Below are 25088 nucleotides of genomic sequence, written 5' to 3'. Positions count from 1 at the left end.
AATAGAACGGTCCCACGTTAGGGTAGAGAGACGGCGAGGACTGCGCTTGTGAAATGTAGATGCTAGATAGCAGCGGGCACTCTTCGCAGAGAAAATAGCGGGCGGTGGCTCTGTGTGTCCAGTGACAGTATCTGCCGTCATCTGAGACGGAGGACGCGTCCCGGCCGCCTCGAGTCCGCCGCCGAGGCTGCAGAAGCAAAAAGCGCGCCGGAGCAAGGCTAATGGACCCCCATCTCGCCTTGACCGCCACAGCCCGGCAGGCCACGCACGTGCGTCACGCGTGACGTGACGTGACTCGCTGTGACGCAACACGTGCGTGGCGCCGCCGCCGGTCTGTTTCGGACCGCCCGTGGGCGCACGGCGTCTGAGGCCGCTGGCGCGTTGCCCCGGGAACGGCTTCGCACCGGTCCACGCCGGTGCTACCAACAGCGGCGACTACCGTAACTGCGCTCCCGACGCGTGTGGGGACGTAGCCTACAGTATTCTGAATCCACCACAACACCAGCAAGGCTTTACATATACATACATACTCGCCTGCCACAGTATTGTGCGTGGCGGAGGGTACCCTACAGTATTCTCAATCCACCACAACACCAGCAAGGCTTTACATATACATACATACTCGCCTGCCACAGTATTGTGCGTGGAGGAGGGTACCCTACAGTATTCTAAATCCACCACATCAGCAAGGCTTTACATATACATACATACTCGCCTGCCACAGTATTGTGCGTGGCGGAGGGTACCCTACAGTATTCTCAATCCACCACAACACCAGCAAGGCTTTACATATACATACATACTCGCCTGCCACAGTATTGTGCGTGGCGGAGGGTATCTTGCACCACTACTATAATTTGAATAACATTACGTATTGGTTGAAAGTTCGCGCGTTTAACGAAATACTCATCTGTCACACACAGCACTAACCAAACGCTGCTGGATCCTCTCGCAGATTTGGACTACATGGTAGTGGAAATTAGTATAAAGGCAAGAGGTTATTTGTGGAAAAAAGATGTTTATTTACGTATTTTGTTTTGCACGCATTTTCCCGTATAGTTTACAGTAAAGCAAAACAAAATACACTCTCATTTTACCATTACCATTGGTACTTGAGAAATTTAAAAAAACGAAGACCATCTTAGGGGTGAAAACTGATATAAAGGCACTTGAGAATTGTTGTCAGAATAACCTATTACACAGTAAATAGATCACAACTGTGTCCCAGTATTTAGTCGATCACCTATTGTTCTTAATAACTGCAAAAATCCTCTTACACATTGGTCGTATAGGGGCAGCGATCTCTTCCTCCAACAGTGAAGTCCAAAGCATTCGAACTGCCCTTTTCAGTTCGGTCACACTCTCAAACTGTCGTCCATTGCTATAACCACGTCGTGCTAGGATCCCCCATAGATTGCCGACTGAATTTAAATCTGGGATTCTCGATGGCCATCAAAGAATTGGAATTCCTTTATCTTGAAACTACGACTTTGTCTTGGTAGACCTGCGAATCCCAGTGTTATCATGTTCGTTCAAAAATGGTTCAAATGGCTCTGAGCACTATGGGACTTAACTTCTGAGGTCATCAGTCCCCTAGAACTTAGAACTACTTAAACCTAACTAACCTAAGGACATCACACACATCCATGCCCGAGGCAGGATTCGAACCTGCGACCCTAGCAGCAGCGCGGTTCCGGACTGAAGAGCCTAGAACCGCTCTGCCACAGCGGCCGGCTACACACGAACTAATTCAGTTTCTAGCATCCCTGTTCAATCATTGCAGCCATGCTATGTTGGATGTTCTTGTAACACAAAATGCTGCCCAGATCATAACGCTGACACCGCGAAAGTTTCTACTGATCCGAACGTGTTGTTCTGAACGGAGATCATGCCAGTAATAGTGAAGACAATCTCGTCCATCCGAATTAAACTTCTCTGCTCATCACTGAAAATTACTTTGTTCCATTATACTGTCCATGACATATTTTCATCCGCAAACTTCAGTCGAGTCTCCTTATGCGCATTGTTTAAAGGTGGCTGATGGAGCCGTTTCTTGAATGCCAGATTCACGTCTTGAGCCAGGATTCGTTTCACGCGTCTGGAAGAGACCGATAACTGCATCTCAACCACGATTTGAATGAAATATAAACTGTTAACTTTTGCTTTACGCAGGATCAGACGCGTTATGATACTAATAATTTTAGTGTCCGATCACATTTGCCATTCTATGCACCCAATCTGACGAAATTATCAATAATACAACAGGAAAGCCCTGATTTCTTAGGAATGTGGCGATTAGACAGGCCCATTTTCTGTACACCTTAATACTTGCCTGTTCTTCAACCAATAGAGGCTTTCCAAGTGCCAATATCACAATAACTGTTGTCCGACGTTGGCAGACACACCTCCAAACTGTAGCTGTAGCGAACTGTTGACATTCATCACTGTGCGCGACATCTAGCGGACACGCCTTTATATCAACTTCTGCCTCTTGCTACACAAAAGACCCCCTTTTCTCAATTTTTAAGTACTCGATCTAATTCTGATGGTAAAATAAGAAAATATTTTGAAACTTCCTGGCAGATTAAAACAGTGTGCCCGATCGAGACTCGAGCTCGGGACCTTTGCCTTTCGCTGGCAAGTGCTCTACCACCTGAGCTACCCAAGCACAACTCAAAACCCGTCCTCACAGCTTCATTTTCGCCAGTACCCCGTCTCCTACCTTCCAAACTTCACAGAAGCTCTCTTGCGAAACTTGCAGAACTAGCACTCCTGGAAGAAAGGATACTGCAGAGACATGGCCTGGGGGATAATTCCAGACTACATTTTGGAGAATGTATTTAGTTTTCTTTTGTTGTAAACAGTACGGGAGAAATATGGGCATTACCAAAGACGAAAACAAACATGTTTTTCCACGAATAAGGACGTGCCTTTTTACTAATTTCGAACACTATATTACGTAAGCTTCGAACGCGAGGCTGAACTTTTTGCAGGCAGCGAATCATCTTTGCAGCTGATTCTGGGAAGTCGTCAGTATAACAGTGTAGCACAGAACGGTGACGGACGTAATGGTGAAGGTACATTTCCAGAGTGCAGAAGGTTGGAGGTTCGAATCTCGTCACATGATTTTAAATTTTTATTTCTATCAAATTGACTTTGTTAAGTTCATTCAATAAATTGGTTCAAATGTAATTTTAGGGATCTGTACATCTATCGGTAAAAACGGAACGCTTATAGGAACAATTTGTTGTTCGTTTGTCTGTGTGCCTGTCTGCCTGTCCAACTATTAACATCGCTGTTACTCAAGGACATAGTAAGGTCCACGGTCCTTTGGAGTTGTAAGAAAATTAAGCCGTCTGAGTCAAAACCATCAAAAGATACGGCCATTTAGGTCATACATTTTAATACTCGAACACTCACACATAGAAAACTATACGGTACTGGCCGTTGACTTAAAATCATGAAATTTCGCAAGAAGCAAGGTTTCACAGTGCAGATAAGGGGTAAAATCCGAATTTTATTAATTTTTAATTATGTGACATGGAAAAATAATTCTTTTGTCATTAGTTATCCGATTTCAAACTAAAATTAAAACGTTCTTGAAAGTCTTGGAATTACCGGGATCGATATCTTGTCAGTACCTATGTCGATAACAGGCAGAAATCATCGATTTTCTACATTCTCGGGATGGATGAACTGTCTTTATACATAATTTTGTATGGAACGCTCACATCGCGAGCCGTGCTAGCTCCTGGCCATCTTTTTATTTCTAATATTTTGCCACGTTACTTTCATCATCGTACTGACTTTTTTATTTGTTCTTATTTTTTCTATGTGCCATTCTTTTTTTCGTTTGGTATCTGCATGTATCTCTTATAAACTGTAATCACAACCGCTCACCGGTTGGCAACGCGGCAGCTCGTGTAACCAGTGTGAGGTTAATTTCAGATAACCAATGAAAGCGACAAATTACAGTTTGCTTATGGCACTGAAACTTTTCCGTCTTCCGTATGCTCGTAGAGGTTAGCTTTAATCGCCTTCAACAAAGCGAGAGTGAGTAATAGTTCTGCCACAGATTGCTGATCGCCAATTTCTCGAATAATTAAGGGAATACTTCTACTATTTAGGCAACTCGGGAGGCCTCTCGCACCCACTGTAAAAATGTTCTCTCGATTAGCAAAATATTTCTTGGGAGCTATTCAATCTGTTCACTTTTACTAGACTGGCTGATCCGCGGGAAATGTTTTATATGAAAACCGACGTGACCAGTACTTGCGATCGGGAATCACGCTCAGCACTTTGCTGTTGGCTCTGGAAAAATATTTTTTTGTTCCAAATCGGGGAAAGTTAAAACATTTCCGACGAAAATGATATCCGCCTCATATTTTCTCTCTGCCAGATTTTTGGTAATCCGCAACATAAATACCAATCACCGAAGACCATCGCTACGGAAACAGAATTAATTATTTCGTAATCGGCTTTGGCGTAAAACCGTTAATAATTTATACTCGTTTACTGGCGAAAAGCTTTGTAATTTATTCCCAAATATCGGTAAATGAAAAGTTATGAGGAAAGTAGAATCAAAGTTAGTTACTGAATTGCGCGACGTCCCTTTTATATCCAAGCATTACATAATTTCCCCCTTTCAGTACATTATTTCATTTCATTATCATGGGCAAATCATAGAGACGTGTCTTGTTACTAACGTGTCGAAACATACCGTTTTTAGCGTAGCTTTTGTTTAGTGGATTTACATCAAACAATATACAGGGTGCCCCAGGAAGAACGGTCAGTATTCATGGATGTGACAGGAACCATCATTCGAAGCAAATAGGTCAAGTAAAGTTGCGAGCACTTCTTCAGCTTAGAGACCGTGAAACAAGTCTCTCCTACTGCAAGTTCTTCGCTTTCCACATTTTGAGAGGTGATAGTATAGACCATACCAAGAAATAAATGTCTAGCAATCATTGCTCTTAAGAGATATGTTATTGTGAAATACTTCTCTTCTATTGAGGAATTGCTCATAGCGCTTAAGAAATGTGTTTTGAAGTACATGTTTACTAGGCAGTTTTATCTTGCTTTGGTCCATGTAACATCCCCCCATGATATGAAAACCAAAGAGCTTGAAATAGAAAGTTTTGCTTTACAGCATCAAAGATGAAGTGCTCATAGTTCTTAAGGTAAGCATTTTAGAGCCGATGATTACTATATTGTTTTGCTTCGAATGAATACAGACCATTCCTGTATACAGGGTAATTCAGGTGTCCCTACGTATGGATTTTGTGCAAACCACAACACCTTTAAATCCCATAAGCAAGAGTTCCATATTCTCTTACTCAATATGCGCAAACTATTAGTCCTACAGAAAAAATAAACCTAACTTTGTAATATTTCTGGCTTTGCAGCCATCATATCCGGCAACAATAAGCTCTCTTTAGAGCAGTTTAGAAGGCAGCAATTAAGAGATGACGTAATGTGGTGTGAGGTACCGATGACAGATGGTTTATTCGGTACGGGTATCGTGAGAAAGACCGCCTAAATTGTGGTCCTTCTCCGCGATTGACTGCTGCATTCGGAAGTTGGGCGCCAAAATGGTAATCTTCTATTATTAAGAGTAGGTTAACTAAACTGCATATTTACCTAACTTTCAAATTAAAGAATCTCTCAATAGCGCACTATACTTCCATTGCTTCACAAGTATTAATAACCAGCAGAATAATAAACAACTAAAAACGAAAAGGCAGACGAAGCAAATCGGTGATCTTCTTATCGCGCCGAACTTGGATGGCGGGCGAAGTGCTTCGGCTGTAGGATCAGAGCTCGTTCGGAAGTCTCGGAGGACGGACATGTTGTCCGCCACGGTATCAGTTAAGACTTAACATGCAATGCCTACTTGAGAACAGTGTGATTGTAATTATAGAAATACACAGTTAATTATTTTGTTGAAGAATGGAAAATTTATTTGTGGGTCTAAAAAGGAACGTAATTGTGCAGTTTTTCGTGTGCAGAAAAAAAAGGGAGTGGCGTCCCGTATAAACAAAATGTAATTATTTCCAAAACAACAGTTCCTCTCTAAGAGTTTCTTACGGTCTCAGGATTCTGGATTCGCGACCTACATGCTGTTTTCTGCGCAGGGAACAACAACTATAGAAGACAGCAGGTTGATGAACATATACTAGAACTTATGCATTCTTCTTAGGGCGGAGGAAGCAAATAGGCACTTCACATGTACTGCAGTCTTCGTACAAATTAAATCAGTGACACTTCATCTGTGGTGACACAAAGGAGGTATGAAGAAGAGAAACATTTTTGAAGGAAGGGATTTATCATACGCACGTACATATCACTTCTCTCTCCCTCTGTCTCTTTTTCAACTTTCCGTAACCTTTTAGCAGTAAATTTATCGTAGCTAAATTTTGTACTGGGATACGTTTTCGTTAGAGGCCGTAGTTTTCGAATTACTCAAGAAAAACGTACAAAAATTCAAATGCCTTTGTCTTGAATAACTTGAAAACCGTGGCCTCGAGCGATAACGTATCCCAGTCATAAATTTAACTATATTAAATTTCCTGTAAAAAGGTCATGTTCATTTCTTTCTGTTGGACTAATAGTTTGCGCATAGTGAGCGAGAGAATATAAAAGTTGTGGTTTTGAAGAAGTTGCGGGTTGCGGGTTGCATAAAATCCATAGGTAAGGACAGCTGAATCACGCTATACGTGATCTCCGCTGGTTGCTGTTGTGAAGTTAAGATATTTACACCGCCAGATCTTGGTCACTTTTCCTTACTAGTCCATATCTTTCAACACGAATAGGTCTCCGTCTGACATGACCTATAATGACGTTGGATTTAAGAACTTTTGTATTTATAAACTGAAGAAAACGCGAAGTTTTATACCATGAGCCCCATGACCGAACGTATCACACAGATATTCCTATATTTCCACGTCTTGAAACAAGTAGATTAAAATCTTTACCCTTATGAGAGCTTATTTTCAGCAGAGAGTAATGCCATTCCTCTAGGTCAAGAATTTTGACACTTTTTTATGGTTGCTGTACGTACGGCTTAACCACCATTTTCGGACTGTGAGCAAGGTAGAATCGTTGGCATAAGGGACATAGGAGCAAATACTGACATATCGCCTAAACAACTGGCTGTAGAGCAATGATTGCAGAATCAATGGCGAAGAGATGCACTCAGGACAACAATAGACCAAGATGAGGAGGGACGAGTCCTTCCTGGATTACAATATGAGAAGATCAGAAGATTGTTGGACTGGCTCCTATGAACATAGATGACGTGAACAACCGATATTCAGACAGAGGTTGCAAGCAGGTTGTCACTATGAACCATCGGGAACAAATTATTAAAAACTAGGTTGAGATTTTTCATGCGTCGTTTACCAATGACACTGTACCTCCGACAGCAGAGGCTTGCCCGGTAAAATCCCAGGTCATGTGCAGCATTGGGCGATATTTTTTTGGTGTTCAAAGTGTAGCGTCTCGTCTGACCGACCCCAACGTGTGCGTGGATTACCTGGCGAAAGGTCACACTTTTCAGTGATTCTCGAGACGTGAACCTTCTTAACCCCTAGAATCGTGCTACAGAGAGCTATTTCACATGGAAACATGACTTAGTTAGTAATTATTGAACGGAGGTTGAATGCTCACGGGAAAAAATGGTAAATTTCGGGTGCGCAGCCGCATAGTTTACGCTTCTTCTTTTAATATTCCAGTCATATCGTTCAGCCATCTTCAGGGATACTGCAGTTGCATTATTACCGCTTCTCCTTTTAAGATTCCGGCTGTATATTGTTCAGCCACCTTCAAGGATCTCTGAAGATGGCTGAGCGATATGCAACCGAAGTATTAGAAGAATAAGCGGAATTTACGCGACTGCAAACCCGAAATCTAATGGAACAAAAGATGCACAAAAAATGATAATGCTTGTCACATCCTTCACGGCCAGGCTATTAAATGACATCTTCCAAGAGGATAATACATGTGCATGCGACAGATGTAGTTCACACCACAAACGTATTAATTTTTGACTGTTTTGTCAACCACAGATATAATGTATACTTCCATACCGGCAGTAGAGGGTAGGAGGAGTCGGGGCAGACCGAGGAGAAGGTACCTGGATTCGGTTAAGAATGATTTTGAAGTAATAGGTTTAACATCAGAAGAGGCACCAATGTTAGCACTGAATAGGGGATCATGGAGGAACTGTATAAGGGGGGGCTATGCTCCAGACTGAACGCTGAAAGGCATAATCAGTCTTAAATGATGATGATGATGATGATGATGATGATTCCATACCTGCCTCAAGACAGTAAACTTCAGCTGCTACTGTCTATCAGGCATTCCAAGAAATTTCTCAAGATGACATTCGGAGACAGTGTCATTCCTTACCACAATGAATAAAGAGTGTGTTCGTGCTCCTTTGCGACAAAATCACACTGGTATTGGAGATGTGTATCAGTTGTAAGTGGAATGAAAGTTTAATAATTTAGTACCCGTTATGTGATAATTAAGTCCACAGATGTGGAGTTTTACAGGGCACTTTTCTCATACTGTGCTCTAGGCTCCTCTGGCAGTAGACATCACTTTGAGCACCCATGGTATGTTCTTGATAACGTGCATCTGAATTGTACACTGTATGAGCAGAAGTACCCGAACACACGTATGTAACGCTAAGCTCGACACTGCACCTCACGATGTCCAGACCCGCTATTATAAAAGGAGCCGGGAAGTATTGTGTTATCAGTAAATAAGTGGTAACAGCAGAATGCGTCAGTAATGAGAGCTCGGGGACTTGGAACGTGGACTATCCATTGGATGCCACCTCAGTAAGAGATCCATCAGGGACATTTCAGCCATTCTAAAGCTGCCAAATCGACTGTTGGTGATGTGATTCTGAAGCGGAAACAGAAGGAAAACGGTAACTAAACAAAGACGAGGCAAACCTCGTGTAGTAACGGACAGGAACCGCCGAGCATTGATGAACATGTAGCTCACTGGAACCAACGAGAAATCACTGTGCGACGAGAGTTAAAAGCAATGGTAAGAAATGGTTAAGTTGCTCCTCAGAAGCCACACATACGTGTAATCAGCACTAAGCAACGCCTGAAGTCGTGTAGAAAACGACGCCATTGGACAGTGGATGACTGAAAACGAGTGCTTTGGAGTCATGATCACGCTAGATCCTGTGGAAATTCGATGGAATGGTTTGGGTTTGGGGAATTTCTGGAAAACGTTACCTGGAACCATAGTAAGTGGAAACAGTGTATTACAGAGGAGATTGTGTTACAAAATAGGGATATTTTTCCTGGATAGGTTATGGTCTCATAAACATTAAATATGAAGGATTTTGCAGCACTGTATAGTGCGTACAGTATATGAACACTTCGGAGATAACGACTACGAGCATGATAATGCACCTTGTCATACAGCAGCATCCGTGAGACAATGCTTTGTGGAGAATAACATTCCTGAAATTGAGGGTCTGCCTTCAGTCTCGACCTGGGATGAGTTGCAACATCGAGTCTGCTCCAGACAGTAGCTTCCAACATCACTGCCTTCTCTGGTTTCGGCTCTTGAGAAAGAATGAGCTACCGTTTCTCCACAGATATTCAGAAACCTCACTTAAAATATCACTAGCAGAGTTCAAGGCATCTTAAAGACGAAGTAAGGAAATACCTGATATTAATGTCCACTAGTAGGTGTTGGAATACTTTTGATCAAATGGTAGGCTGTATATACACTCCTGGAAATTGAAATAAGAACACCGTGAATTCATTGTCCCAGGAAGGGGAAACTTTATTGACACATTCCTGGGGTCAGATACATCACATGATCACACTGACAGAACCACAGGCACATAGACACAGGCAACAGAGCATGCACAATGTCGGCACTAGTACAGTATATATCCACCTTTCGCAGCAATGCAGGCTGCTATTCTCCCATGGAGACGATCGTAGAGATGCTGGATGTAGTCCTGTGGAACGGCTTGCCATGCCATTTCCACCTGGCGCCTCAGTTGGACCAGCGTTCGTGCTGGACGTGCAGACCGCGTGAGACGACGCTTCATCCAGTCCCAAACATGCTCAATGGGGGACAGATCCGGAGATCTTGCTGGCCAGGGTAGTTGACTTACACCTTCTAGAGCACGTTGGGTGGCACGGGATACATGCGGACGTGCATTGTCCTGTTGGAACAGCAAGTTCCCTTGCCGGTCTAGCAATGGTAGAACGATGGGTTCGATGACGGTTTGGATGTACCGTGCACTATTCAGTGTCCCCTCGACGATCACCAGTGGTGTACGGCCAGTGTAGGAGATCGCTCCCCACACCATGATGCCGGGTGTTGGCCCTGTGTGCCTCGGTCGTATGCAGTCCTGATTGTGGCGCTCACCTGCACGGCGCCAAACACGCATACGACCATCATTGGCACCAAGGCAGAAGCGACTCTCATCGCTGAAGACGACACGTCTCCATTCGTCCCTCCATTCACGCCTGTCGCGACACCACTGGAGGCGGGCTGCACGATGTTGGGGCGTGAGCGGAAGACGGCCTAACGGTGTGCGGGACCGTAGCCCAGCTTCATGGAGACGGTTGCGAATGGTCCTCGCCGATACCCCAGGAGCAACAGTGTCCCTAATTTGCTGGGAAGTGGCGGTGCGGTCCCCTACGGCACTGCGTAGGATCCTACGGTCTTGGCGTGCATCCGTGCGTCGCTGCGGCCCGGTCCCAGGTCGACGGGCACGTGCACCTTCCGCCGACCACTGGCGACAACATCGATGTACTGTGGAGACCTCACGCCCCACGTGTTGAGCAATTCGGCGGTACGTCCACCCGGCCTCCCGCATGCCCACTATACGCCCTCGCTCAAAGTCCGTCAACTGCACATACGGTTCACGTCCACGCTGTCGCGGCATGCTACCAGTGTTAAAGACTGCGATGGAGCTCCGTATGCCACGGCAAACTGGCTGACACTGACGGCGGCGGTGCACAAATGCTGCGCAGCTAGCGTCATTCGACGGCCAACACCGCGGTTCCTGGTGTGTCCGCTGTGCCGTGCGTGTGATCATTGCTTGTACAGCCCTCTCGCAGTGTCCGGAGCAAGTATGGTGGGTCTGACACACCGGTGTCAATGTGTTCTTTTTTCCATTTCCAGGAGTGTATGTTATAAAAAACTCATTATGTCAAAACCAAATGGCTTTAATCATTATTAAATCCCTTTATTGAACTCTGTATCAATAAACAAACACAGTATGGATCACAATTTTTTTAACTTCAGTCTGGTTGCAAATCACCTTCAGGTCTGCTGCCGTAAAGCACAGTCGGTCACCAGCTCACAAACCTCACTTTGTAGATTGAAACCGGTAGTCAGTAAATAAAACTTGTGATCCACACGGTGTTTGTTTATTCGTTACAACTAAAGGATCACGTTTCCTTCGACATGGCGCGAATTGTGATGAAGTCTGCATGTTTCTAGATAAGCTGACGCTCGGCACCGGCAGAAACAATCTTTTGAAACGCCTCGCGGAAACACGGCGCTTTCCCCTGGTGAAAGCCGGCGACTGCGTACCAATGGGTGGCGGTTCACACCGCTTGTAGGCTATCTCCCACAGCGGGGCGACTCTTACGGAAGGCATAATACAGGCAGGATACAAAGGGCTCGTGTCGCAACACTCCCTCTTCCGCGGGCTCATTCATGCCGCTTGGTGAGTGCACGCCATTTGGCACGCGTAGCCCAGCGATACTCCGCATTCTGCAGGCCTGCTGGCAGAACACGGCTTAACGTCTCAGTTGAGGTAGCCATTCTGTGCTGCGCTGCGGCTAATGACCACTCTTCCCGGAAACATTTATTAACTAGGAATAGTAAAAAGACGTGTTGTTTGTGTTGGTGCGAATGAATCTTAAAAGGGCGAGTTCCACGAAATTCTGACGCTGAAATAGTTTTTTGAATAACCAACAGCGTACTCGAAAAGTCTAAGTTAGCAGTATCCACAAAGGTACTGATGAATAAGCTTAAATTTTCATTAGACACATTAGAATTTACCTTACAACTGTGTTCCGTACTTCGACTGAAACTCGGAACCTATGTTTTCACGGACGCTGCTTGTACTTAATGAGCTATCGATGACGGAACGAATTCCCGCGTTCACACCTTTATTTCTGCAAGTATCGCTCTCTCTTCTCTCTCTCTCTCTCTCTCTCTCTCTCTTACACACACACACACACACACATATATATATATATATATATATATATATATATATATATATATATATATTAAAGGCAAATCTGGCGTTCCACATAGCGTACCAACTACACAATAAGCCCCATACTTGACAATAATATACAGTCGCTTGCTCGGCGAAAGATCCGTACCAAAACATTCGAAAGTTGCAGATGTCACAGCAGTACTCAAGGAAGGAAACAGGCGTAATCCGCTTAATCACAGATTCATATCACTAACATCGACTGGCAGTAGGGTTTTAGAACAATTACTGTGTTCGAATATTACGAATCATCTCCAAGGTAACGGTCTACTGACACACAGTCAGCACGAATTCACAAAATATCACTCTTGTGAAACACAACTAGCTCTTTATTCGGACGAAGTAATGAGTACTACCGACAGAGAATCTCAAGTACTGCCTGCACTAAGCTTGTTCGTCCTCTGCTACAGTACTGCTGTGCCGTTTGGGATCCTTACTAAGGCGGAGGACACCGAAAAAGGTCCAAACAGGGCAGCTCATTTTTTACTATCACGAAATAGAGGAGAGAGTGTCACGAATATGATAAGCGACTTGGGGTGGCAATCATTAAAATAAAGGCCTTTGTCACTGAGGCGAGATCTTTTCACCAAGTGCCAGTCATAAACTTTCTCTCTTGAATGTGAAAACATTTTGCTAATTCCCATCTACAGAGGGACGAACGACTATCGCGATAAAACAACAGAAATCGGAGCCTTCACGAGAAGTTTTAGGTGTCCATTTTTCCCAAGGACTTTTCGAGATGAGAACGATAGAGGAATAGCCTGAAGCTAGTTAAAAGAACCCTGTACCAGGCACTTAATTTTGAATCGTAGAGTAGTTATGCAGATGTAAATGTTAATTAAATAAACCTCACAGAAGCTCTCCTGCACGCGATGGACATCGATCAAGTTTTAATTATCACCTGTAATAAAGAAAATTACGTGATTTTGTTTTCATTTGTAGGTACGTATCTGCAATCTGGTACACACGAAATTGCCGCGCCACAGAACCGTCGCACGCAAGTAGTTAAGAGGAAACAAATCCAACTTGGCGTGTTGCATTATCGAGCGACAGTTCGTTTCAACATTTGAACGGGAACAGCGGTGCAATAATCCATGCTGAACTGGTGGAAGTGTGCGGAAATAAAGTAGCGTCCTATGATACAGTGTACTGATAAATGTCGAATGGTATTGTCGATTGGGGAACTTCGCGGAGTTTGTTCAGTCGCCTGTCGGAACAGATGCTATACCCCGGCACACAACGTCCCCTTCCTTGCAGATAAGTGAGAGTTGTGTATTTCTCGCATGTAGACTAGTGTAATGGATGCGCGTACAGTGTAATGTTACATTTGTGTTGTATGTTCTTGGTGATGATGACGATGACGACGACGACGACGACGAACAAAAGTAGATGGTGAAATCTGGTACTGTAATACACCCTACTACTTGCGAATAGCATGAAGGAGGTGGCCAAGCTTAACCTCCCCATCCGACGTACGGATCACTTTCAACAGCGTCTCATGCCCTCACTACATGAGACACAGCTTCTCGAATTTAATTCAAGACATTGGCGCTAAGACTGGTGATCAGAAAATTCACATGCCACCACCTCTCCTCTCCTCGCCGGCCAGGTACTGACAGTGAAAACATCTATCACCAGGAAGCGAACACGCTTATCACCAAATCGAGCAGAACCGCTCAGGCGTGCGTTAGAGACCTCTGTTAGGAATCACGATAAAAACAGCGTAACTATCAATGAATTTTTGTATCAGTATCTCAAACACACGTGATTCTAGTTCATTCAAGGTATAGTCCGTATTTATTGATCAGATCGGTTACTTGTCAGCAAGTGAGTCAGAGACAGCTGATAACTCGTAGGAAGTGCCCTACGGCTCATGAAACAGCGTGTCACGTAACTGTAATGACGTCAGAAGTGTCAGAAGCCGTCAGTGAGACAGTTAAACGCCGGCTAGGCAAGAAGTAGTGTGTCACTGCATTCGATAGGAACCACGTCATACATGCTTCGTAGTCATTTCAAACATTCGTCCCCCTGACTTCATTCCTTTTTATCCTATTTCCTACAAAACTGTCAATTATTTTCCTTTGCTTTAATAATTTGACTAATTTAAGGACTGAAATTATATTTAATTAAGATGAAATCAGTTACGAAATCCCAAAACACGATATTAAAGTACTAAGCTGTAGCTCATAGTCAATTATGACCCATATAAGTTATGGACTCATACCACGGGCATGAGTAATTGACTCTAGCAGTTTCAGTGAACATTATACATGGTGGTCATAAATAGTCTGAAAAGCTTATAAAGGTGTTGCAGGGCAAGCTGTACTGAGAAATAACGTTAAGGAAAAAGTCGATATGTTGTGCCGTTTTCCATTTCATTACCACTGCGACGTTGCGAGCGCAAACTTAAGCACTTGCAAGCAGTAAAATGAGGAAATACACAGACAGCTGTGGGCCGGTGAGCTACTACTTGTTGAAATGCTCATTCCGAATTAAAATGTACCTTTTTCGGAAGTGAGAAATTTAAGCTACGGGAGCAGAAGCTACATTTGTTCCGATTGAGGAAATCAAACTAAGAACACGTTTGGCGACACCGCCTCTAGAAAGCTGCTTGAAATTGCTCGCACAATGGCCTTATTGTCTAATTTCAGTGCTAATTAAATCGGAAACGGCATAAGTATCGTTATTTTTCTTAACAACTACCTATCCTGCAACACCCTCATAAGCTTTTCACACTATTTCTGATCACCATGGATATTATAGAGGAAATCGAACATGGGACATGAAATTGCAGAAAACAGTTTAGACAGAAAGAAATATTTCAAATTTAACAACGTATTTCATAAAGCCAGCCACTTTCGAACTGTTTCGTCATTTGTATGCCGATGATTAGCGCAATAGTATAGACTGACACTCGCGTTTAGTATACGCTGCAAAGTCTGAGGTGCGCAATACTTTGAAGTTTCATGATTAAATGTGTGATAGTTGTTTACATAAAGTTCAAAATTTCGTCACCATCACCGACACGTGCCAAACAAGTGTTACATACATGCGAGAGCAGTAGAAAGGCCAGCTGCACAACGCTGCTGTTATGCGGCTTGCATAACCGGCCAGAGCGAATTGTGTTTAGCGTGGCGCGTACCTTGCGTTACACAGAGAAGTCCCACCAGCACTTGAAACTTCAGCGTCAAGCTGAAACAGTATCTAGGAGCCTACCAGATACGTCTCGATGAGTCATTCAACTCTGTACATTCTCTGTGTAATTCCTCCACATACCTTTGCGCATTATCATAATTTGTCGCACAGACTCTGCACAAATGGACCATAAGAAAAATGTAAGTATAAGTTCATCGAAATTTCGCCCCTGACTGCCTGTAAAAATCGATAACTAAATAAAAATTGCGCGTTTTTTATATATTGCAGTCAACAAAACAAATCAGAACTTCACAAATCGAAAGTATTACGTAAAAATGGCGTAGTACAAAAAAATATATATAAAAATGGGAATCATTTCCCGAAACGCGTCATGTAAAATATGAACAATGAAAACTCATGACTGGTAGCAGTAATGTTATTTATAATCAAACCAACCGTTTTCACAGTTGCAGGCTTTCAGAAAACAATTTACAATGGATAAAATCACTATCAGAGTATTTAATTTTTAGATGTTGGAATGTTGCAAACTACTTACTTGGGCGCAATGACTTTTTCTACGTGTTTCCTTTCTTGTACAGCTCATTCATAAGCAAAACTGTTTTATTTTGTCAAGGCGATGCCCCGCAGGTGGTAAAAATTGAAAGAGAATCTGTTTCTGTTGTTGGTGAAACATTTAGCCTACTCGCTACTAAATTCAGTGGAAAGGATCATCATAAAATTAATATAAAATCATTGAAGCAAGCTATATAATATTTAGCGACGCCATAGTAACAGTGATGTAATATTGGCAGCTATATCAATCTCATGTTGCCTGATGACCGTTTCGATCGAAACTCGTAGAGAAAAATGTTCACCATTAGCTCTTGGTGGAACGTAAATGTGACTTAGCAGCTGTTTCATCTGTATAAGAACTAAAACTTATGTCTACAGAACAACCACTGAAAATGCTTTGTCAATAAAATCAAAAGGCGTCTCGTGTAATACTGTTAAACTGCAATGCGTATAAGGAAGAAAAAAAAGTACTAACTATTGTATAACCACTTACGCGGAATATGGCCATACAAACAAAAATAATAATTTTCGAAATTTCTGAGCATAATAGTAAGTAAAGATACTGCTGACAAATGTTCAAAAACTTGCGCTGAGCGTACAGCGACTAGAGGAGGTGGGGACGGGAAAGCATGCAGGATGGTTTGATCTTTTCCTAAGATGGGAAATTTCTGAGCATAATAGTAAGTAAAGATACTGCTGACAAATGTTCAAAAACTTGCGCTGAGCGGACAGCGACTAGAGGAGGTGGGAACGGGAACGCATGCAGGATGGTCTGATCTTTTCCTAAGATGGGAAACTAATGTTTTGCTTCCTCTGGTAGTTTAGCGAAGAGGCTCTGTTTCGATGCGCGGTTTGTGCAACGACTCGCTGCAATGTGAAAGATACCGCCAAAGAGGATCGGCACTATTAGCATTAAGATGTATTCACACAGGGCGCTAACGGAACAGAAGAGAACAGGACAGTATCGTCAAATGGAGACGCAAGCCAGTACCGAACCGTGAAATTGAGGTTCTGAGATACCAACGGAGACACAGAAAGTCAGAATAAGGATTAAGGAACTAGGACTGATAGAGTTAATTAATGGTGAAAGAAAATTTGAGAATGAATGTTCATGACAAAATTATATGGAAAACACTGCTGGAAAGGGTAATAGTAGCAATAATGACATCAAAACATTTCAAAACAACATTAATTTACCCAAGAAAATATGTACATACACTATCTGATCAGTAGTATACAGACACCCCTATGTACACTGAGGTGACAAAAGTCCTGGGAAATCTCTTAATAATCGTGTCGTACCTCCTTTTTCCCCATATAGTGCAGTTACTCGACATGCCTTGGACTCATGTCGTTGGAAGTACCCTGAAGAAACTGTGAAACTAAACTCCGTCCGAACAGGCCTTGAAGGCCCAACAGTACCGACCGACCGCCGTATCAATCTCAGTCCACAGGCGTCATTAGGTGCGGGTATGGAGGGACATGTGGTCGACGCACCATTCTCCCGGCAGTTGCCAGTTTTCGTTACTGAAGCCGATCTCCCCGCCAAATAGATTCTCAATTGGTTTCATAAGGACTGAGTGCACCCCGCTTGCCTACAGCGTTCGCCATACCAGACGGTCACCCATCCACGTGTTAGCCAAGCGCGACAGCGCTTAACATAGGTGATCTGACGGGAATCGGTGTTATCACTGCAGCAAGGCCGTTGGCTGCTGCCTCTATACCCGCCCGTACCTGCGAAAATGTTGCTGGTCCAGAATTTTGTTGACGATGGGACTCATGTCGGGCAATCTGGATGGTCAAATCATTCGCTTGAATTGTCCAGAATGTTCTTCCAACCAATCGCGGACAGTTTTGGCCCAGTGGCATAGTACATACTCATTCATAAAAAAATTCATTCAGGTTTGGCCTCCAAGTAGCCGAAAATTACCATTTACAGTCAATGACATGTCTAGTTGGACCAAAGAGCTCAAGTCATTCCATTATGGAGCCACCACAAGCTTGCACAGCGCCGTATTGGCAATGTGGGTCCGTGGTTTCGTGCGGTCTGCGCCACATTCGAACCCAGCAATCAGGTCTTTCCAACTGAAACCGGGACTCACCTGACCAGGCCAAAGTTTTCCGAGCGTCTAGGTTCCAGAGGGTATCGTCACGAGCCCAGGACAGACGGTGCAAGCGATGTCGTGCTGTTAGCCAAGGCACTCGCGTCGGTCATCTCCATACCCCATTAACGCCAAATTTCGCCACGCTGTCTTAATAGATACATTCGTCGTACGTCCCACACTGATTTCTACAGTTATTTCACGCAGTGTTGCTTTTCTGTTAGCACTAACAACTCTACGCAAACACCGCTGCTGTTGGACATTAAGTGAACGCCGTCGACCACTGCCTTGTCCGTGGTCAGAGGTGATGCCTGAAATTTGGTATTCTCTGCACACTGTTGACACTGTGGATTTCTGAGTACTGAATTTCCTAACGAAGTCCGCAACTGAATGCCCCAACCACTATTCAGTGTCCAAAGTATGTTAGTTGCCCTCGTGCGGCCATTATCACGTCGGAAACATAATCACATGGATCGCCGGAGAACGAATGACAGCTCCACCAGTTCACTGGCCATTAGTATATGTGCTTATTGCTATCCTATGACTCCTGTCACCCCATTGTAGTACGGAATAGATCACTACCTGATACGCGTGGCAGACCGGTCATTATAATAGGCGGTCAGCGTTTTATGGTGAGTAGCGGAGCACTAACAACAGAATAGGTCGATCAGGAGAGCCCAACAGCTTCGGACGAGGGCTAGTCATCGGATGTCACCTGAGTAATATCAGGGACATGTCAACCCTTCTAACGCTGTTTAAGTCAACTGTTGCTGACGTTTTGGTGAAGCTGAAACGCGGAAGAACAACCACAGCTAAATCAAGACCAGATAGACCTCGTGTACTGACGAACAGGAAGCATCGAGCATTGAAGAGGATGGCTGTAAAAAATCGCACGAAATCAGAGGAAGAAATCACTCGTGAGATTCCAAGTGCTAGCAGGAGTCCAGCTAACACTATGACTGTGCATAGTTAGTTAAAAAGAATGGCGGACAGCCATACATCAACTCCTCATAAGCCACACATATCTATAACCACTGCAAAGTGACGCTCGAGGTGGTGTAAAGTGCGCCATCGCTGGACAGTGGGTAAATGAAGACGAGTAATTTGGTCATTCTATATCCTGTGGCAAACTGATGGAAGGGTTTGGGTTTGACGAATACCTGGAGAATATTACCTCCCATCATGCGTAGTGCGAACAGGGAAGTATGTAGGAGGCCGTGTTATGGTATGGTCGTTGTTTCGTGGTTGGGGTGTGGTCCCCTTACTGCGCTTAAGAAACGCTAAATACAGATGCATCTGAACACATTTTACAACATTGCCTGCTGTGCGCCGTAGAGGTACAGATCGGAGACATGATGGTATCAGCCTGGCATTGCATCCTGCCATAAATCAGCATCTGTGTGGACAATAACGTTCCTGAAATGGACTCGCCTCCCCAGAGTCCCGACCTGAACGCAATGGGACACCTCAAGGATAAGCTAGAACGTCATCTTCACTATGGACTCCATCGTCCAACATCAATATCTTCTCTGGTTTCGGCTTTTGTGTAATAATGGATTGCCATTCTTCCACAGAGCCGGCCGCTGTGGCCTAGCGGTTCTAGGTGCTTCCGTCCAGAACCGCGCAACTGCTGGCTCTGAGCACTATGGAACTTAACATCTGTGGTCATCAGTCCCCTAGAACTTAGAACTACTTAAACCTAACTAACCTAAGGACATCACACACAGCCATGCCCGAGGCAGGATTCAAACCTGCGACCGTAGCAGTCGCGCGGTTCCGGACTGAGCGCCTAGAACCGCTAGACCACCGCGGCCGGCCCGCGCAACTCCTACGGTCGCAGGTTCGAATCCTGCCTCGGGCATGGATGTGTGTGATGTCCTTAGGTTAGTTAGGTTTAAGTACTTCTAAGTTCTAGGGGACTGATGACCTCAGATACTAAGTCCCATAGTGCTCAGAGTCAGTTTTTTCTTCCACAGATATTCAAATATCTCATTGAAAGTACCTCTAGCAGAGTGCAAGCCGTAATAAGGCGAAGGATGGATACAGCCCCTATTCATGTCCACTAATAACTGTTCGGATACTTTTGATCAAGTGCAGTACCTACAAACTTTTGAAGTAATACTTACAAAGCAATACGCAGTGCGTTTCTTTACGTTATGCACTGTACTTTGTAAGTAACAAATGAAGCAAAAAACTATTTTTTTCTCCTTCCGTATAACTTACTTTTCCACTGTCAAAATTTTGTTGTTATTGAATATTGTTCCGCGAGCTTATTTTTTTATTTATGCAGAGTGAAAGCTATTTATTTATGGACTTGTTTTTTTTTTTTTTTTTTGCAACAGCTAAATCATCTAAGCTTCCTGGCAGATTAAAACTGTGTGCTGGACCGAGACTCGAACTCGGGACCTTTGCTTTTCGCGGGCAAGTGCTCTACCATCTGAGCTACCCAAGCACGACTCACACCCCGTCCTCTCAGCTTTACTTCAGCCAGTACCTCGTCTCCTACTTTCCAAACTTCACAGAAGCTCTCCTGCGAGCACTTGCCCGCGAAAGGCAAAGGTCCCGAGTTCGAGTCTCGGTCCGGCACACAGTTTTAATCTGCCAGGAAGTTTCATATCAGCGCACACTCAACTGCAGAGTGAAAGTCTCAATCAGCTAAATCATTTCTTGCTTCCAGATATTTATCATTTGTTAATCGTTCTCTAGTTACGTTCCGTGAGGTCTGGCGTGAGTCGACGTTTACGAACGAACTCTTTCCTGCATCGTATTAAAACACGACTGTTCTGCGCACTTTAACTGTATCGTTACGCGTGACAAGCATCACCGCAGCCGACCAGCTGCAAACAGTTTCCTACCGAAGAATCCTTTCGCTGCATCGAGAGGCAAAAACAGGCGGTCGGTGCTCCTGCGCAAACTCGCGGGGAAACTGCATGCGGAAATGTTCTGCGCAGCGGGAGGAACGAAACCGGGCACGTGTCGACTCAAACTGGTTCTGCTTTACAAGTGACCTGCACTAATTCGAACGTATCTGGTACGCACTTGAATTTTCAACCTCGTTTCCTTTAACCCCGTTCACAAGACTGCTTCGGTCTTGCAGATGGCCCACGCGAAATATCCTCAGAGAGGAAAGACGTCTGAGAAGATGAGCACTAAATTGCTGTGTTCTCCGAAAAAATTTAATATCGCAGAAAAACGTAAGGTATGCTTTCAGGAGAGGGAAGCGCCTGCAGAGAGGTACGCACTGGAATGCTGCCTCTTTGTGTCATGCTGCCTTTACGGAGCTAATTAAGCCTGTCAGTCCACTACAATATTTCGTATAGATGCGGGAAAAAAATTTCACAGAGAAAAAAATCTAATTTATTTACTTCAAATAACAATGTAACTGCGTCTAGTTTTCGAAGTGATAATCTCTTCAAATGTTAAAGTCATCAGATCCGTTACAACATCACGAGTATCTAATGAGTAGTATAATACTTCTTTCCTATATCACAAACTGGAGAGAGGATACAGACAGATCTGTATCAATCACCGTACATTCAAATATCATTGCAAGTGTTACACATAATGTCCAAGTATGGAAGCATATATTTACCATAATCCGTAAACGTTCTACTCAGAAATAAGTGAATAACAACTTAAAAGGAGTAACATCTTAATGCTGTTGGTCTTGTAAATAACAATAACTTTCTCTCCTCTGTTATAGCTGAATGTTTGTTTCGCAGTACCCATAGTAGTCTTGGAAAAATTGAGATAGTGAAATGAATGGACAGCTCAATAACAAAATCCTTCAGTAACCACACCAGAAGATGTCGAAAACTTAAGCATCTTTAGCTTCGAAATTCACAAATGACAAGCTAGCCAAGAGTAAAATCCAGAGGAGAAGACTGGAACACGATGGTCTAAATAGGGAACGGAAGGCCACAGAATGGGAACGAAAGAAATATGTGCACAAAAGAAGGCACATGCGCACTACTAAGTAGTTTGCGCAGTCCTAATGGACTTATCGGCAAATAATAACTAAAAATCTTACAGAGTGTTTTCAATAGTGTTTTTACTTCTCCAGTGTACGAGATGAAGTCACAGCTAAAGTTGTTACGCTAGGACCTTCTACATATATTTTTCTGTAATTCTTTGGCATTCCACCACGATTTCACAAGTTTCTATTAAGAACGCAATATAGCTCCAACAGATACGGCGTTCCTTGCTCCATGGCTTTGCAGTGAAAGTCCTCGAAGAGGGCTATTGAAAAGATAGCACATAGGGTTTACTATTAAGTTTTCCACAGATTTCCATTATCTTCTTCACCTACATATTTCACCTAGCATTCTTCAATGCTCTATAGACAAAAATTTTATTGTCAATAAATATTTACTTTTGAGATAGGTAGTGTTTCAGCTTACCTCAACAAATACATTATTTACAAGTACAGAACTATGATTTATCATTTATTTCTCCTATGCTTTAAGTGTGTCAGTTGTTTCCTTTATAGCCACTACTGGAATCAAACTTATTTGATAAGTTTCCAGTCAACAGTGATAATCTTGTAATTTTCTGTTAAGAAGAAGAGAAAAGTTATCCTTATCTACAAGATAAAGAACGTTGGAGTAGCGACCGAGGAAAATAGCTGTCAATATTAACAGTGTAATACCCTAATACTCTGTTAACCTATTCATGTCCAGTAGAGTCCAGCGATCATTGGCGCAATTAATACTTTGCCCTAACCGCACAAGTGATTGTTATTAGAAACAGATCAAAAACTTCGTTACCATAACAATAATCTGTCAAGTAACACTACAATCACGGAAGCAATAGCACTTGTCGGAATAACGAAGAAAACAAACTAAATTAGCAGCAAGGATGGAAAATGTGTCACCGTAGTCTTTCAAAAATTTTGGCTACAAATAATATGCCAGCGTTCGAAACATTGTAAAACATTGTTCATCGTCATTAATATTCATAGCTGAGAAAAATCTGTCTCCAGTTAACGATATCACAGTTTGAATCAAGGAGATTCATTGAAAAAAAAAAGAAAAAAAATATCTATTTGCTATCGTCAGTAATGAATAAGTCCATTCGCCGCACCCCAAAGGAGACAGTGTCAATACGTATCCACTAAATTCTTAGTTAACAAAAATGAAAATCATAGTATTACACACTACATCTTCCACATTGGCCGAGCAAAATGTATCTCTCCTAGAGAAACTATTTACATTTTTAAGAGCAGTTACAGTTGTATTAATGAAGTGTTGACAAACATGTGTACGAATTATACTATCTTACTCAAGAAAAGGACTCTTTTTCATGTAACAAGACACTATAATGCTTAAACTACAAGAAGAGATGTTCGGTAAAATGTAACACTTTCTCATTAAATAATGCCAATTGTGGTTTATCTATTATAACACAAATTTATTATGTGCTATCAACCATCGCTCTGTCTGTCAGAAATACGTAGATTATTTTGTAACTTGTCTGTCCCTAAGTTGTAGGCAGTAAATAAATAAACAAATAAATAAATGCGGTAAAAGAAGACAATGAGAAGAGATTTTTTCGAAACTGCAGCAACATGCATACTTCGCTAGACATGCCAGGGAAAAATGTTAATTTAAACTGTGATCTGAATCAACGTTGATGCTGAAATCATGTCCCTGATGCTTTGTCTATGGTGTCAAATAGTGAAAAGCCATATATTACACTATTACAGGAAAATAAGAAAATAGTGTTTCACAAGACAGAAGTATGGTCATGGGTAACGCAAAACAAAACTGTTACTTGGCTCCGGTTACTATGCATACTTCAATGTGTAATTTACTAAATGAAATGATAGGCACATAGAGGTACAACAATGTTGTTTGTTATTGCTGCAGATGTATAGAGCAAGAACTGATAAGATACACATTGCAGAGTAAGAGCAGGAAGCAAAGAGAGAGGTATTGAGAGTTGTCAGCTACGTGAGGAGCTGTTGGTTTTCGCGTACTCACCTGCGCGTGCGGAGCGAGCGCTGAGCGGCCGGGGAGCGGAGCTGCTGTGCGCCGTCAGCTGTCGGCGGCCCGCTGACAACTGCCGCGCGCCTTGCCGCAGAGCCTCCGCGGCGGCCGCGGTTGCGGCGGCTGCCGCGCGCTGCCGGCGGCGCTCGCGTCGCTGACCCAGTTCGCGGTCTCTGGCGCATCGTTTGCGCGGTGCGGCGTGCTGTGGAGGCGAGGTCCGTGGCCAGCGCCAGAGCCAGCTCAGCTGGCCGGCGCTATTGATCCTGACCTTTCGTTCCACACAGCCGGCTCCGGCTCTCGGGCCGTTTCCTTGGTGCAGCGCCTGGAGACGGGAAGGTAGCTGCACTCGAGGCTGCGCGCACGCGTTGGATCGGCCCCCGCACCACGCAGAGTGGCATCGCCGACACGTGGGAAGCACGTGACACGTTCACTCTCTTTTCCTGTTCTCATCCTCTGGCCTTTCTACGACTCTTTAACCCGGAAGTGACAACAATCTTTCACGGCCAGAGACATTAAGTGAAATTTAAAAAGTGTGCTAAAATAAGACGCTCTAAGATTTCTTTCCAAAACATGTCCATAATCATTCACCTGCATTCCTCTGTTTGGAACCACATCTTCATCATCTTCTATCCCTTGTCATTTTTTCCCTTGTCATCGGCGCAGGGTCGGCGTGTTACTAGCGATTTTGGCAGGTTAGTGTCTCACCCTGTTACCCCCTAGTACGATATATGTTTACCTCAATTGTCTGCGTGTAGTGTGATTCATGAGAAAGCGAGTGAAAGTTTTTCGAACTGTTCGCATATCGTATAAATGAGGCAGAACTTGGGTAACTTCCCAGCATTAACCTAGTCGGACGTGGAAAACCGCCTAAAACACAAGTCCAGGCTGGCCGGTGCACCAGCCTTCGTCTTTAAGCCGCCGGACGCACTCGATCCCGGCCGGCGCAGTTCCCTGTCGCGAAAGCGGCGTTTTAAAAATGGTTCAAATGGCTCTGAGCACTATGGG

General features: G+C 43.6%; 1 long non-coding RNA gene across 1 annotated transcript in view; it reads right to left on the bottom strand.

Moving 5' to 3' along the window:
• LOC126145572 (uncharacterized) overlaps positions 1–24152 on the bottom strand; it is a 179347-nt gene extending 155195 nt beyond the window's left edge. The window contains exon 1 of the long non-coding RNA XR_007529765.1: positions 24078–24152. This is a non-coding gene — a long non-coding RNA (uncharacterized LOC126145572). The remainder of the gene's footprint in view (positions 1–24077) is intronic.
• Between the last annotated feature and the right edge of the window lie 936 nt (positions 24153–25088).

Source organism: Schistocerca cancellata, chromosome 2 (assembly GCF_023864275.1).
Source record: "Schistocerca cancellata isolate TAMUIC-IGC-003103 chromosome 2, iqSchCanc2.1, whole genome shotgun sequence".
Classification (NCBI taxonomy): Eukaryota; Metazoa; Arthropoda; class Insecta; order Orthoptera; family Acrididae; genus Schistocerca; species Schistocerca cancellata.
This window is presented reverse-complemented; position numbering and strand designations above follow the sequence as displayed.